The sequence below is a fragment of the Macaca nemestrina genome, chromosome 1 (genome assembly GCF_043159975.1).
Source record: "Macaca nemestrina isolate mMacNem1 chromosome 1, mMacNem.hap1, whole genome shotgun sequence".
Lineage (NCBI taxonomy): Eukaryota > Metazoa > Chordata > Mammalia > Primates > Cercopithecidae > Macaca > Macaca nemestrina.
This window is the reverse complement of record NC_092125.1, coordinates 29,286,974-29,300,528: the sequence shown is the minus strand read 5'-3', so window position 1 is coordinate 29,300,528 and position 13,555 is coordinate 29,286,974. Positions and strand designations below refer to the sequence as shown.

General features: G+C 43.0%; 1 non-coding gene across 1 annotated transcript; it reads left to right on the top strand.

Moving 5' to 3' along the window:
• The first annotated feature begins 6,076 nt into the window (after positions 1-6,076).
• Positions 6,077-6,183, top strand: LOC112427254 (U6 spliceosomal RNA). Its single transcript, XR_003018762.1, has one exon. It is a non-coding gene; the product is annotated as a U6 spliceosomal RNA (small nuclear RNA).
• The last annotated feature ends 7,372 nt before the right edge of the window (positions 6,184-13,555 follow it).

Here is a 13,555-nt window from a genome sequence, read left to right as displayed (position 1 = left end):
ATTAGGGACGGGACTTGGTCCCTCCACCCCCGTTAATACATAATTTTCCTCTTTTTCTGTCCTACCTGCTGACCCAGGGACCTTGAAGAAAGGAAGACAAGTAGCATCCCATCATCTTACTCAAGGCACCATACCCACTGATCTCAGGACTTTGAAGAAACTAAGATAGGCAGCATCCCACCCTAAGTCTTAGTCAAGGAAGTCAACTCTATCATCCACACAAATACAAGACCAGAAGAATGATGATCTTTACCCTGTAGAGTTGCCTCATTATTACACTAAACTCTCCACGCAGGGAAGGGCTTATTTGCCATTTTTTGATCATGTGATGTGTGTACTAAAATGATTTCGCACTGTGTCTGCACACCCTGTGTTCTACCCCATACATGTCATGACGTTTGCGTACCTCGTGCTTATTCACGTCACCCTTCTTAAAACACCAGAAAGACCTGTCCTTGGGGAGCCAGCTGGAGAACTCCTCACTCCAGTGCTCTTTCCCTTGTGTTTGAGCATAAGCCCCTAACAAAGCTGTGTTTGGGAAACTTGCTTGGCCTCCTGTCAATTTCTATTGCGTGGGAGCCTAAAAACCTATGGTCCCTAACACTGTGTCACTAATATCCTGTACGGGCAGGCTTTTTGGTTTTATTTTGTTTATGAGACAGGGTCTTGCTTTGTTGCTCAGGCTGGAGTGCAGTGGTGTCATCATAGCTCACTGTAATCTTGAACTCCTGGGCTCAAGTGATCCTCTCGCCTTACTTTTTATTTTTATTTATTTTTTGAGATAGAGTTTCACTCTTGTCGCCCAGGCTGCAGTGCAACGGTGCGATCTCAGCTCACTGCAACCTCTGCCTCCTGGGTTCAAGCAATTCTTCTGCCTCAGCCTCCCAGTAGCTGGGATTACAGATGCCTGCCACTACGCCCGGAATTTTTGTAATTTTAGTAGAGATGGGGTTTCACCACGTTGGCCAGGATGGTCTCAAACTCCTGACCTTTGGTGATCCACCTGCCTCGGCCTTCCAAAGTGCTGGGATTACAGGCTTGAGCCACTGCACCAGGCCTGATCCTTTTTCCTCTAGATTCCCAAGTAGCTGAGACTACAAACATGCACAACCATGCCTGGCTAATTTTTAATTTTTATGTAGAGACAGAGTCTTGCTATGTTTATCAGTCTGGTTTTGATCTCCTGTCTTTGACCTATCTCCCGCCTTGGCTTCCCAAAGCACTGGGATTACAGGCGTGACACACCACACCCAGGCTGGACTCAAAGACTTTCTGATTTGCGATTGGTTAAAGAGGTTAAGCTTTGTACAAAAATTTGAGATCAGCAGAAAAGAATGTTAGCTCTGACTTGTGAGTGTGACCTCCTTCAGGCCCCTCAGGAAGAGATTCAGAAGAACAGCCATCAGAGTTCAGTCCTCCGTTCCCCCTTAGTTGAGCTCTGTGTGCCAGCAGATCCATTTGGTGGGGATGTGGGTCTCCGACAATTCAGAGACATATTTTAAGGTGTGATCTTTAGTTTCTATAGAGAACAAAACATCTGACTGTAACTTCCTTAGCCATTGTTTTATTTATTTATTTTTTAATTTTTATTTTTTGAGACGGAGTTTCACTCTTGTTGCCCAGGCTGGAGTGCAGTGGCGCTATCTTGGCTCACTGCAACCTCTGCCTTCTGGTTTCAAGCGATTCTCCTGCCTCAGCCTCCAAACAAGCTGTTCATTTACTTCTCAAGGCTAGCTAGGTGTCTAGAATTTCCCTTGAAGGAACTCAAGATTTTCCTTCATTTCCATGCTGAGGGAGAGGGGAGGGGACCGGGGGGTGAGGGGAGTGGACCCACAGGCTTCAAAGAGGGGTCTGTTCTGTCTCAGTTTTACCCATAGCTGTTGGAAGTTTTTTGTTTTGGAGGGGGGTTGGGAGGTGGGGTGGCGGTGGAGATGTTTCTCTCTCTCTCTTGTTTTTTAAAATGAAGTCACAATCTCTTGCCCATCTGTCTTATTGATGACTCTTCAGTATGGACACAGTAATGACAGAGATAGGAGGCAGCCAAGAGTCTCCCAGTGAAACCCCTCCTTCAAGCCTAAAACACTCTGAAGGCTGAAAAACCAGACTGCTGGTCTGGATGAAGCCTGCCTTTTCCCAACTGATTCTGAGTAATGCCCACCTGCGCACTGGGAGGACTGGGTGAAGCCTCAGGAAGTTCACGCTATTTGTAGTGGTGAGGATTCTGGCCTCTCCTGTTCCTGTGGTGACCTGGGATTCAATCTTTGAGGGGGAGAACCTGCTAGAAGGACTCTCAGTTTGCTGGAGTTCCTGTTTCTCTCTATCTCTTTTTTTTTTCTTTTCACTCAATAAACCCTGCCCTACTAACCTTACAGTGTGTCCCTGTGCCTCAATTATCCTGGTCATGTGACAAGAACCTGTTTTTTTTCTACAACAGTAACAATGATAGCTAGTACACATGTCCTTACTTCATGTACTGCTCTGCACTGCTGCAAACACTTTAGTAATTTAGTCCTTATTACATCCTTCTGAAGAAGGTACTGTTATTACTCCAATTTACAGATAAAGAAACAGGATTCTGCTGAGAGAGGGAAAACAAACGAACACAAAAACCGGAAGCACAGAATGGTTAAACCACTTGTCTGAGGCCCACAGCTAATAAATACCCTTAAAAAGTATGCATAACTTACAAAGAATGTTTTGGAGCAATTTTAGAGCACCAAAACATCAATGTCCGTTTATCTTAAGGTGAGTTTAGTTGTGTGCAACTCTGTATTGCTTTAACTATCTGGATGGAGCCATTTCACTATTTCTCACCCGCATTTCCTTTTATGGAAAACAGCACAAACAAATAGAAGACTCAGGAATTCTTTAGTCACATAAGAACAGACCATGCCAAAGTGAAACACTGTGTTAAAATACCAGATGAGCGTGAACGTTATGCAACATTTTCAGAAATTAAGTGTTCTACAAAGACACTGACTTGTTACCAGTCTTATCACCTATAGGTGTGTCTCTGGCCCTTGTTATTGTAATTATTTCCTGTTTTGCTTTTGTTCCCACTCACCTGAAATGAGTCACTCAGATAACTCAGAAATTTGCCTTTAGAGCCAGAAAGCTCTAAGTAGGAATGAAAGGAACTGAAATCTGAATAAACTATTGAAAGGAGACCCACTGCTGAAACTTCAAATTTAGTTCCAAGGAGAGATAAATAATGAAATAATGTTAAAATAATCCATTGCTATACTGTCAGAGCAATCCTACACTGGATTCTCTCCCACAAGCACACACAGAGGTTTGTTAGAATAACCACCACAGGACCAGCGTGGTGGCTCACTTCCGTAATCCCAGCACTTCCGGTTGTTACCAGGTGGTCCTTGCTCTCAGAGCTCCCAAGAAGGTGGCGGGCTGCTTCTAAAATGGTGGCAAGCCTTGTGTTCTCTGACCTGGGGTTCTTAGCCTCATGGATTCCAAGGAATGGAATCTTGGGCCATGCGGTGAGTGTTATAGCTCTATTAGAAGCCATGGGTCACAGAACAGAACAGTGGAACCCAGTGACTAGTGTTCAGCTCGATTAGGATGAACCCGGGCTCTTAGCTGTGCAGGAACAATGGCAAGTCTTTAGCCCGATTGTGAGTGGCAATGGGCACCTCGCCAGATCAGGAGCACAGCGGACACCTTGTCAGACCCTGAGGGATGGAAGTCAGCCGGGGTCTGCGAGGGGTGGCAAACAGCAGTGGTGGAAGGCGAGGGAAAGCTCAGCTCCAGCGGTGTTGGACCAGAAGAGTGCAGTTTCAAGATTTAATAGAGTGAAAACAGAGCTCCCATTCAAAGGGAGGGGACCCAAAGAGGGTAGCCATTGCCATCTGGAATGCCTGGGTTTACATCCTGATTATTGTCCCTCCCACTGTGCTCTCAGGTGATAGATGATTGGTTATTTCTTTACCTCCTGTTTTTGCTTAATAAGCATTTTAGTGAGCACTCTTTACTACCTGATTGGTTGGGTGTGAGCTAAGTTGCAAGCCCCGTGTTTAAAGGTGGATGTGGTCACCTTCCCAGCCAGGCTTAGGGATTCTTAGTTGGCCTAGGAAATCCAGCTAGTCCTGTCTCTCAGGGAGACTGAGGAGGGTGTATCACTTGAGGCCAGGAGTTCAAGACCAACCTGGCCAACATGGTGAAACCCTGTTGTTACTAAAAATACAAAAATTAGCTGGGTGTGGTGGCGTGTGCCTGTAGTCCCAGCTACTCGGGAGGGTAAGGCACGAGAATCACCTGAACTCAGGAGGCAGAGGTTGTAGCAGTGTGCTGAGATTTCACCACTGCACTCTGACCTGGGTGACAGAGTGAGACCCTGTTTTGGAAAAAATAAAATAATAATAATAAAAAAATCACCACCACAGTACTGATACTGATTTTGTGATGGGTCACAACAAAATCACTCAATCTTTCTGCTTCCTGTTGTTTCTGGATCAAACTGAGGGCCAGGCTGCTATTTATCGTGACCCAATAACGAGATGCAGATAAACTGGGGAGGAAGACAGTTTTTATTTCTGTAACTGATTACAGGGAGAAGGCCTGGAAATTATCACCAGACCAACTCAAAATTACAAAGTTTTTCAGAGCTTGTATAACTTCTACGCTATATGTTTTTGTGTAAGTGTGCATTCATCTAAAGACATTAACTTCTTTTTAATCTATAACTAAGTGATTAACTTCTTTTAATCTATAACTAAGGTCTGGGTCCTGGAGACCTTCTTCTGGAGCCTCAGTAAGTTTACTTAATCTAAATGGGTCCAAGTGCCAAGTGTTGGGGTGATTGCACTTATCTTGTCTCCTGCTAAATCACAGAGGTTTGGGGAGTTCCTTCAAATTTCCAATAAACTTGTTTGTGGAGGCCTGGAGAGTTTCTTCAGACCCCCAATAAAATTTGTGCAATCCTAAATGGGCCCTGTTAAGAATTCTTTCATTATTCTGTCATACTTTAAGGCTAAGGAAAGGCCTAAGCAAAACTCATGGTGGGCTTTTGTTATATTGCAGCATTTGTACAAGGGCACTAGCTTTTAATATTTAACTTAACCAGTCAATCAGTACTAAAACAGTTGTTATGTAGGCCTGCCACACTGTTGCAGTGATGTGATAGAGCCAGACTAATGCCACTTATGCAAATCACCAACTTTTAACTTGATTATATAACTCTAGAGCTGTAATGAAAAGGCTTTCATAGGTCATCTAAGTAAGAGGATGGTAAGTTTTTTTCCATTTTACCAGTAGATTCTTGTTTTTATTTGTTTCTTTTCTAAAGTTGATTAATTATTATTATTTTTTATTTTTAGAAGCAATGTCTTGGTCTATTGTCCAGACTGTTATGCAGCAGCAGGATCATAACTCACTGCAGCCTTGATTGCCTGAGCTCAAGGGATCCTCCTGCATCAGCCTCCTGAGTAGCTGGAACTACAGGTACATGCCACCATGCCTGGATAATTATTTTGTTTTATTTTTTTTTGTAGAGACAGGGTCTTGCTTATTTGCCCAGGCTGGTAATTCATTTTCTAATTGACAAATAACATATTGTATATGTTTATGGTGTACAACGTGATGTTTTGATATATGAATACATTGTGGAATGATTAAATCAAGCGAATTGACATATTCATCATCTCACATACTTAAATGTGTGAAGATAACATTTAAAATCTACTCTCTAGCAATTTTCAAATATACGCTACCTTATTATTAATTATAGTTATCCTGTTGCACAACAGATCTCCACAACTTATTACTCCTAACATCAACTTTGTATCTTTTGACCAACGTCTACCCATTTCCTCCTCCTCCCCAGTCACCTCCATTCCCAGCCCTGGTAAACACTGCATACCAAAAATAAAATTCTAAACCCTCTAGCTGACTGATGGGTCCTCCCCTTTGCCCAGGGCATTCCAAAGTTATCCTGAAAAACTAGTTCAGGCCATAATGGGGAGTGGGGATCAGGCATACCTCATTATGCCCTCCTCCCTGCTGGAATTCAGGTACAGCTGACCAGCATTAACGACAATACAGAGCCCTTAAGACTGATAAAATAGTGCTTGCTTTGGCAGCACATATAGTACACTTGGAATGATACAGAGAAGATTAGCATGGCCCCTGTGCAAAGATGACATGCAAATTCATGAAGCAGTCCATAAAAAAAAAGACTGACAGAACAGAGTCTTTAAGTCTGATAAGAAACATTTACAATCTATTCTCTCTGAAACCTGCTACCTGGAGGCTTCATCTGCATGATTAAAATCTTGGTCTCTACAACCACTTATCATAACCCAGACATTTCTTTCTATTGATTCCAGGTCTTTAGATAGTAACTCTTTCAACCAACTGCCAATAAGAAAATCTTTGAATCTGTGTGTGATCTGGAAGCCCCCCACCTCCTTCTAGTTGTCCTGCCTTTCCATACTGAAGCAATGTACATCTTACATGCATTGATTGATGTTCCATGTCTCCCTAAAATGTATAAAACCAAACTGTAGCCCTACCACCTTGGGCATATGTTCTCAGGATCTCCTGGTACTGTCACAGACCATTGGTCACTCAAATTTGGCTTAGAATAAATGTCTTCAAATGTTTTACAGAGCTCAACTCTTTTTGTTGATGCTACCACTCTACTCCCTGTTTCCATGAGTTTGATTTTTTAATCCTAGCACACTGGAAGGCCAAAGCAGGAGGATGACTTTAGTCCACACGTTTGAGACCAATCTGGGCAACATAGTGAGACCCTGTCTTTACAAAAAATTTTGAAAAAACTAGCCTGATGTGGTGGTGCCTGCCTGTAGTTCCAGCTACTCAGGAGGCTGAGATGGGAGGATTGCTTGAGCCCAGGAGTTCTAGGGTGCCATAAGCCACAGTCATGCCACTGCACTACAGCCTGGGTGACAGAGTGAGACCCTGTCTTTCCAAAACAAAACAAGAAACAGGGAAGTCCCAAGATGGCTAAATAGGAACAGCTCCAGTCTACAGCCCCAAGTGTGAGTGACACACAAGATGAGTGATTTCTGCATTTGCAACTGAGGTACTGGGTTCATCTCACTGGGGCTTGTTGGACAGTGGGTGCAGCCCTCGGAGCAGGGTGGGGTATCGCCTCACCCGGGAAGCACAAGGGGTCGTGGAATTCCCTTTCCTAACAAAGAGAAGCCATGACAGACAGTACCTGGAAAATTGGGACACTCCCGCCCTAATACCGTGCTTTTCCAATGGTCTTAGCAAATGGCACACTAGGAGGTTATATCCTGTGCCAGGCTCAGACAGTCCCACTCCCACGGAGCCTCGCTTACTGCTAGCACAGCAGTCTGAGATCAAACTGCAAGGCGGCAGCAAGGCTGGGGGAGGGGTGTCCACCATTGCTGAGGCTTGAGTAGGTAAACAAAGTCGCTGGGAAGCTCGAACTGGGTGGAGCCCACTGCAGCTCAAGGAGGCCTGCTTGCCTCTGTAGACTCCACCTCTGGGGGCAGAGCATAGCTGAACAAAAGACAGCAGAAACTTCTGCAGACTTAAACGTCCCTGTCTGACAGCTTTGAAGAGAGTAGGGTTCTCCCAGCATGGAGTTTGAGATCTGAGAATGGGCAGACTGCCTCCTCAAGTGGGTCCCTGATCCCCAAGTAGCCTAAAAGGGAGACACGTCCTAGAGGGGCTGACTGACACCTCATACAGCTGGGTGCCTCTCTGAGACGAAACTTCCAGAGGAAGGATCAGGCAGCAACATTTGCTGTTCTGCAATATTTACTGTTCTGCAGCCTCCGCTGGTGATACCCTGGCAAACAGGGTCTGGAGTGGACCTCCAGCAAACTCCAACAGACCTGCAGCTGAGGGTCCTGACTGTTAGAAGGAAAACTAACAACCAGAAAGGACATCCACACCAAAACCCCATCTGTACATCACCGTCTACAAAGACCAAAGGTAGATAAAATCACAAAGATGTGGAGAAACCAGAGCAGAAAAGCTGAAAATTCTAAAAATCAGAGCACCTCTTCTCCTCCAAAGGAATGCAGCTCCTCGCCAGCAACGGAACAAAGCTGGACAGAGAATGACTTTGAAGAGTTGAGAGAAGGCTTCAGATAATCGGTAATAACAAACTTCTCCGAGCTAAAGGAAGACGTTCGCACCCATCACAAAGAAGCAGGCAGACCTCCTTGAGCTGTGGTGGGCTCCAGGCAGTTCGAGCTTCCTGGTTGCTTTGTTTACCTACTCAAGCCTCAACAATGGCAGGCGCCCCTCCCCCAGCCTAGCTGCCACCTTGCAGTTCAATCTCAGACTGCTGTGCTAGCAATGAGCGAGGCTCCGTGGGCGTGGAACCCTCCGAGCCAGGTGCGGGATATAATCTCCTGCTGTGCCATTTTCTAAGACCATTGGAAAAGCGCAGTATTAGGGTGGGAATGACCCAATTTTCTGGGTGTCATCTGTCACTGCTTTGCTTGGCTAGGAAAGGGAATTCCCTGACCCCTTGCACTTCCTGGGTGAGGCAATACCTCGCCCTGCTTTGGCTCTTGCTTGGTGCACTGCACCCACTGTCCTGCACCCACTGTCTGACAAGCCCCAGTGAGATGAACCTGGTACCTCAGTTGGAAATGCAGAAATCACCCTTCTTCTGCTTTGCTCACACTGGGAGCTGTAGACTGAGCTGTTCCTATTCGGCCATCTTGGAACTGCACCTGTCATTTTTTTTAATGTAGCTTCTTAGTTTGGCTTTGGTGTCAGGGTAATGCTGGCCTTGTAAAATGTATTTGGAAGTCTTCCTTTCTCCTCAGGTTTTTGGAAGAGATTGAGAAGGATTGGCATTAGTTCTTTAAATGTCTGGTAGAATTCAGCAGTGAAGCTAACAGGTCCTAGGCTTTTCTTTGGTGGGAGACTTTATTACTGATTCACTCTCTTTACTCATTATTGATCTATTCAGATTTCCTATTTCTTCATAATTCAATCTGGGGAAGTTGTATGTTTCTAGGACTTTATCCATTTCCTCTAGGTTATCCTATTTATTGGCATATAATTGTTCATATTAGTCTCTTAACAATCCGTTGTGTCTCGACAGTATCAGTTCTAATGTCTCATCTTTCATTTCTGATTTGATTTGAATCTTTTTTTTAGTCTTGCTAAAGGTTTGTTGATTTTGTTTGTCTTTTAACAAAATCAACTCAGTTTTCTTGATTCTATTATTTTTCTAGTCTCTATTTCATTTATTTTTGCCCAGATTTTATTCCCTTCTGAGAGACAGGACTAGCTGGATTTCCTAGGTTGACTAAGAATTCCTAAGCCTAGCTGGGGAAGGTGACCACAGCCACCTTTAAACACTGGGCTTGTAACTCAGCTCACTAAAATAGCAATTAGGCTAAAAGCAGGAGGTAAAGCAATAGTCAATCATCTATCACCTGAGAGCACAGGAGGAAGGACAATGATCGGGATATAAACCCAGGCATTTGAGCTGGATTGGGCAACCCCCTTTGGGTCCCTTCCTGTTGTATGGGAGCTCTGTTTTCACTCTATTAAATCTTGCAACTGCACACTCTTCTTGTCCGTGTTTGTTCTGGCTCAAGCTGAGCTTTCACTTGCCATCCACCACTGCTGAACTCCACCATCACAGACCCACCATTGACTTCCACCCCTCAGGATCTGGCAGGGTGTCTGCTGTGCTTCTGATCCAGCGAGGCACCTATTGCCGCTCTTGATTGGGTTAGAGGCTTGCCATTATTCCTGCATGGCTAAGTGCCCAAGTTCATCCTAATCGAGCTGAACACTAGTTGCTGGGTTCCATGGTTCTCTTCCGTGACCCATGACTTCTAATAGACCTATAACACTTACCGCATGGCCCAAGGTTCCATTCCTTGGAATCTGTGAGGCCAAGAACCCCAGGTCAGAGAACAGAAGGCTTGCCACCATCTTGGGAATGGCCCGCCACCATGTTGGGAGCTCTAAGAGCAAAGACCCACCAGTAACACTTCCTTCTTCTAACTTTGGGCTTAATTTGTTCTTCTTTTTCTAGTTCCTTGGGGTGTAATGTTAGGTTGTTTTCTTTTTCTTTTAGATCCTTCTTTTTCAATGTAGACATTTATTGCTATAAATTTTCTTCTTACGGTTGCTTTTGCTGTTATCCCATACATTTTGGTATGTTGTTTTTACATTTTTGTTTGCCTTAAATTATTTTAAAATTTCCCTTTTGATTTCTTTTTTGACCCATTGTTTGTCCAGGATCATGTTGTTTAATTTCCACATATTTTTGAATTTTCCAAAATTCCTCTTGTTGTTGATTTCTAATTTTATATCATTGTGGTTGGAAAAGATGCTTGATATAGTTTTAGTCCTCTTAATTTTTATTTTTTATTTTTTTGAGATGGAGTCTTGCTCTGTCGCCCAGGCTGGAGTGCTGTGGCGCGATCTCGGCTCACTGCAAGCTCTGCCTCTCGGGTTCATGCTATTCTCCTGCCTCAGCCTCTCAAGTAGCTGGGACTATAGGTGCCCACCACCAGGCCCAGCTAATTTTTTGTATTTTTAGTAGAGATGAGGTTTCACCATGTTAGCCAGGATGGTCTCTATCTCCTGACCTCATGATCTGCCTGTCTTGGCCTCCCAAAGTGCTGGGATTACAAGCGTGAGCCACCGCGCCCGGCCTAGTCCTCTTAATTTTTAAAATAATTATCATATATAAATTATTATACAATATAACTATATGTTATAATTACCTACATGTTATCATACAACACATTATATTCTACACACTATATTGCACACTGTTAATATAATAAATATAACAGGTGATGTGTTGTCTGTAATATTAGAGTGAATATAAAGTCTAATATGTTATATATTATTATATTTGCATATAATAACCTTAGGGAGATATGTACAAGATTTTAAATTGCATCTGGTTCTCCCAGCACTGTATCCCTCTCCCTGGTTTATTTCTTTTCTTTTCTTTTTTTTTTTTTTTTTTTACAAAAACACGTGTTCTTCTTCTTTTTTTTTTTTTTTTTGAGATGGAGTCTCACTCTGTTACACAGACTGGAGTGCAGTGGCTCAATTTTGGCTCACTGCAGCCTCTGCTCCTGAGCTCAAGCAATCCTCCTGCCTCAGCCTCCCAAGTAGCTGGGATCAGAGAGGCATGCCACCATGCCCAGTTAATTTTTGTATTTCTGGTAGAGATGGGTTTCACCATGTTGCTTAGGCTGGTCTCGAACTCCTAAGCTCAAACCATCCACTTGCCTTGTCCTCTCAAAGTGCTAGGTGTGAACCATTACACCTGGCCAAAAATAAGTGTTCTTTTAATCACTAAAGGCAGGGTATTCATGCAATTTATTCAAAATCATCAACTTTTTTCTCTTTCTTTCCCTTCTATAGTCCAACATCACATCTATCACCCCTGCTACCACTACCCCTGCCCCTCCTGCTGCTATTTTCCATTTGCTCTCTGGGTTATTAATGCCAATCTCCTTCTAATATGTGAATTATTCTGAAGAATGTTTTGTGTGCACTTGAGAAGAATGTATGTTCTGTTACTGTTGGATGGAATATTTGTCTATGTCTTTTAGGTCCATTTGGTCTACAGTGTACTCCAAGTTCAATGTTTTCTTTTCTTTCTTTCTTCTTGTTTTAAATTACATGGATAAATTCTCTATTGGTGATTTCTGAGATTTTGATGCACCCATCACCTGAGCAGTGTAGACTGTACCCAATGTGTATTCTTTTATTCCTCACCTTTCTCCCACCCTTCTCCCCAAGTCCCCAGAGTCCATTATATCATTCTTCTGCCTTTGTGTCTTCACAGCTTAGCTCCCAATCATAAGTGAGAACGTATGATATTAGGTTTCCCATTCCTGAGTTACTTCACTTATATTAATGGTCTCCAACTTCATCCAGGTTGCTGCGAATGCCATTATTTCATTCCTTTTTATAGCTGAGTAGTATGCCATGGTGTATATATACTATATTTTCTTTATCCACTTGTTGGTTGATTGGGCATTTAGGCTGGTTCCATATTTTTGCAATTTTGAATTGCGCTGCTATAAACATGCATGTGCAAGTGTCTTTTTCATATAATGACTTCTTTTCCTCTGAGTAGATACTCAGCAGTAAGATTCCTGGATCGAATGGTAGTTCTAATTTCAGTTCTTTAAGGAGGCTCCATACTGTTTTCCATAGTGGTTGTACTAGTTTACATTCCTACCAGCTGTGTAAAAGTGTTCCCTTTCGACCACATCCATGCCAATATCAGTTTTTTTTTTTTTTTTTTTTTTTTTTTTTTTTTTTTAGTTTTAAATTATGGCTATTCTTGCAGGAGTAAGGTGGTACCACATTATGGTTTTAAATTCACATTTCTCTGATAATTAGTGATGTTGAGCATTTTTTAAAATATGTTTGTTGGCCATATGTATATCTTCTTTTAAGAATTGTCTTCAGCCAGGCACAATAGCTCACACCTGAAATCCTAGCACTTTGGGAGGCTGAGGCGGGTGGATTATGACATCAGGAGTTTAAGACCATCCTGGCTAAAATGGTGAAACCCCATCTCTACTAAAAATACAAAAAAAATTACCCGGGCGTGGTGGCACACACCTGTAATCCCAGCTACTCAGGAGGATGAGGCAGGAGAATCGCTTGAACCCAGGAGGTGTAGGTTGCAGAGAGCTGAGATTGTGCCACTGCACTCCAGCCTGGGCAACAGAGTGAGACTCCGTCTCATCAAAAAAAAAAAAAAAAAAAAAAAAAAATTGTCCATGTCCTTAGCCCACTTTTTTTTTTTCTTTTCCATTTTTAATTTTTTTTATTTATTTATTTTTTTGAGACAGGGTCGCTCTCTGTTGCCCAGACTGGAGTGCAGTGGTGTCATCTCAGCTTACTGCAACCTCCACCTCCTGGGTTCAAGGGATCCTCCTATCTCAGCCTCCCAAGTAGCTGGGACTACACCCACAAGCCACCACACCCTGCTAACTTTTATATTTTTTGTAGGGACAGAGCTTTGCTATGTTGCCTAGGCTTGTCTCAAACTCTTGGGCTCAAGCGATCCACCCACCTTGGCCTCCCAAAGTGCTGGGATTACAGACATGGGCCATTGAGCCCAACCCTTAGCCTACTTTTTGATGGGATTGTTTGTTTTTTTCTTGCTGATTTGCTTGAGTTCCTTGTAAATTCTGAATATTAGTCCTTTGTTGGATGCATAGTTTGTAAATATTTTCTCCCACTCTATGAGCTTTCTGTTTACTCTGCTTATTATTTCTTTAGCTGTGCAGAAGCTTTTTAGTTTAAACAAGTCCCAGCTATTTATCTTTGTTTTTGTTGCATTTGCGTTTGGGTTCTTGGTAATGAACTCTGCCTAGGCCAATGTCTAGAAGGGTTTTTCCAATGTTGTCTTCTAGAATTTTTATGGTTTCATGTTTTAGATATAGGGTCTTTGATTCATCTTGAGTTGATTTTTGTATAAAGTGAGAGATGAGGATCCAGTTTCATTCTTCTAGATGTGGCTTACCAATTATCCCAGCACCATTTGTTGAATAGGATGTCCTTTCTCCACTTATGTTTTTCTTTG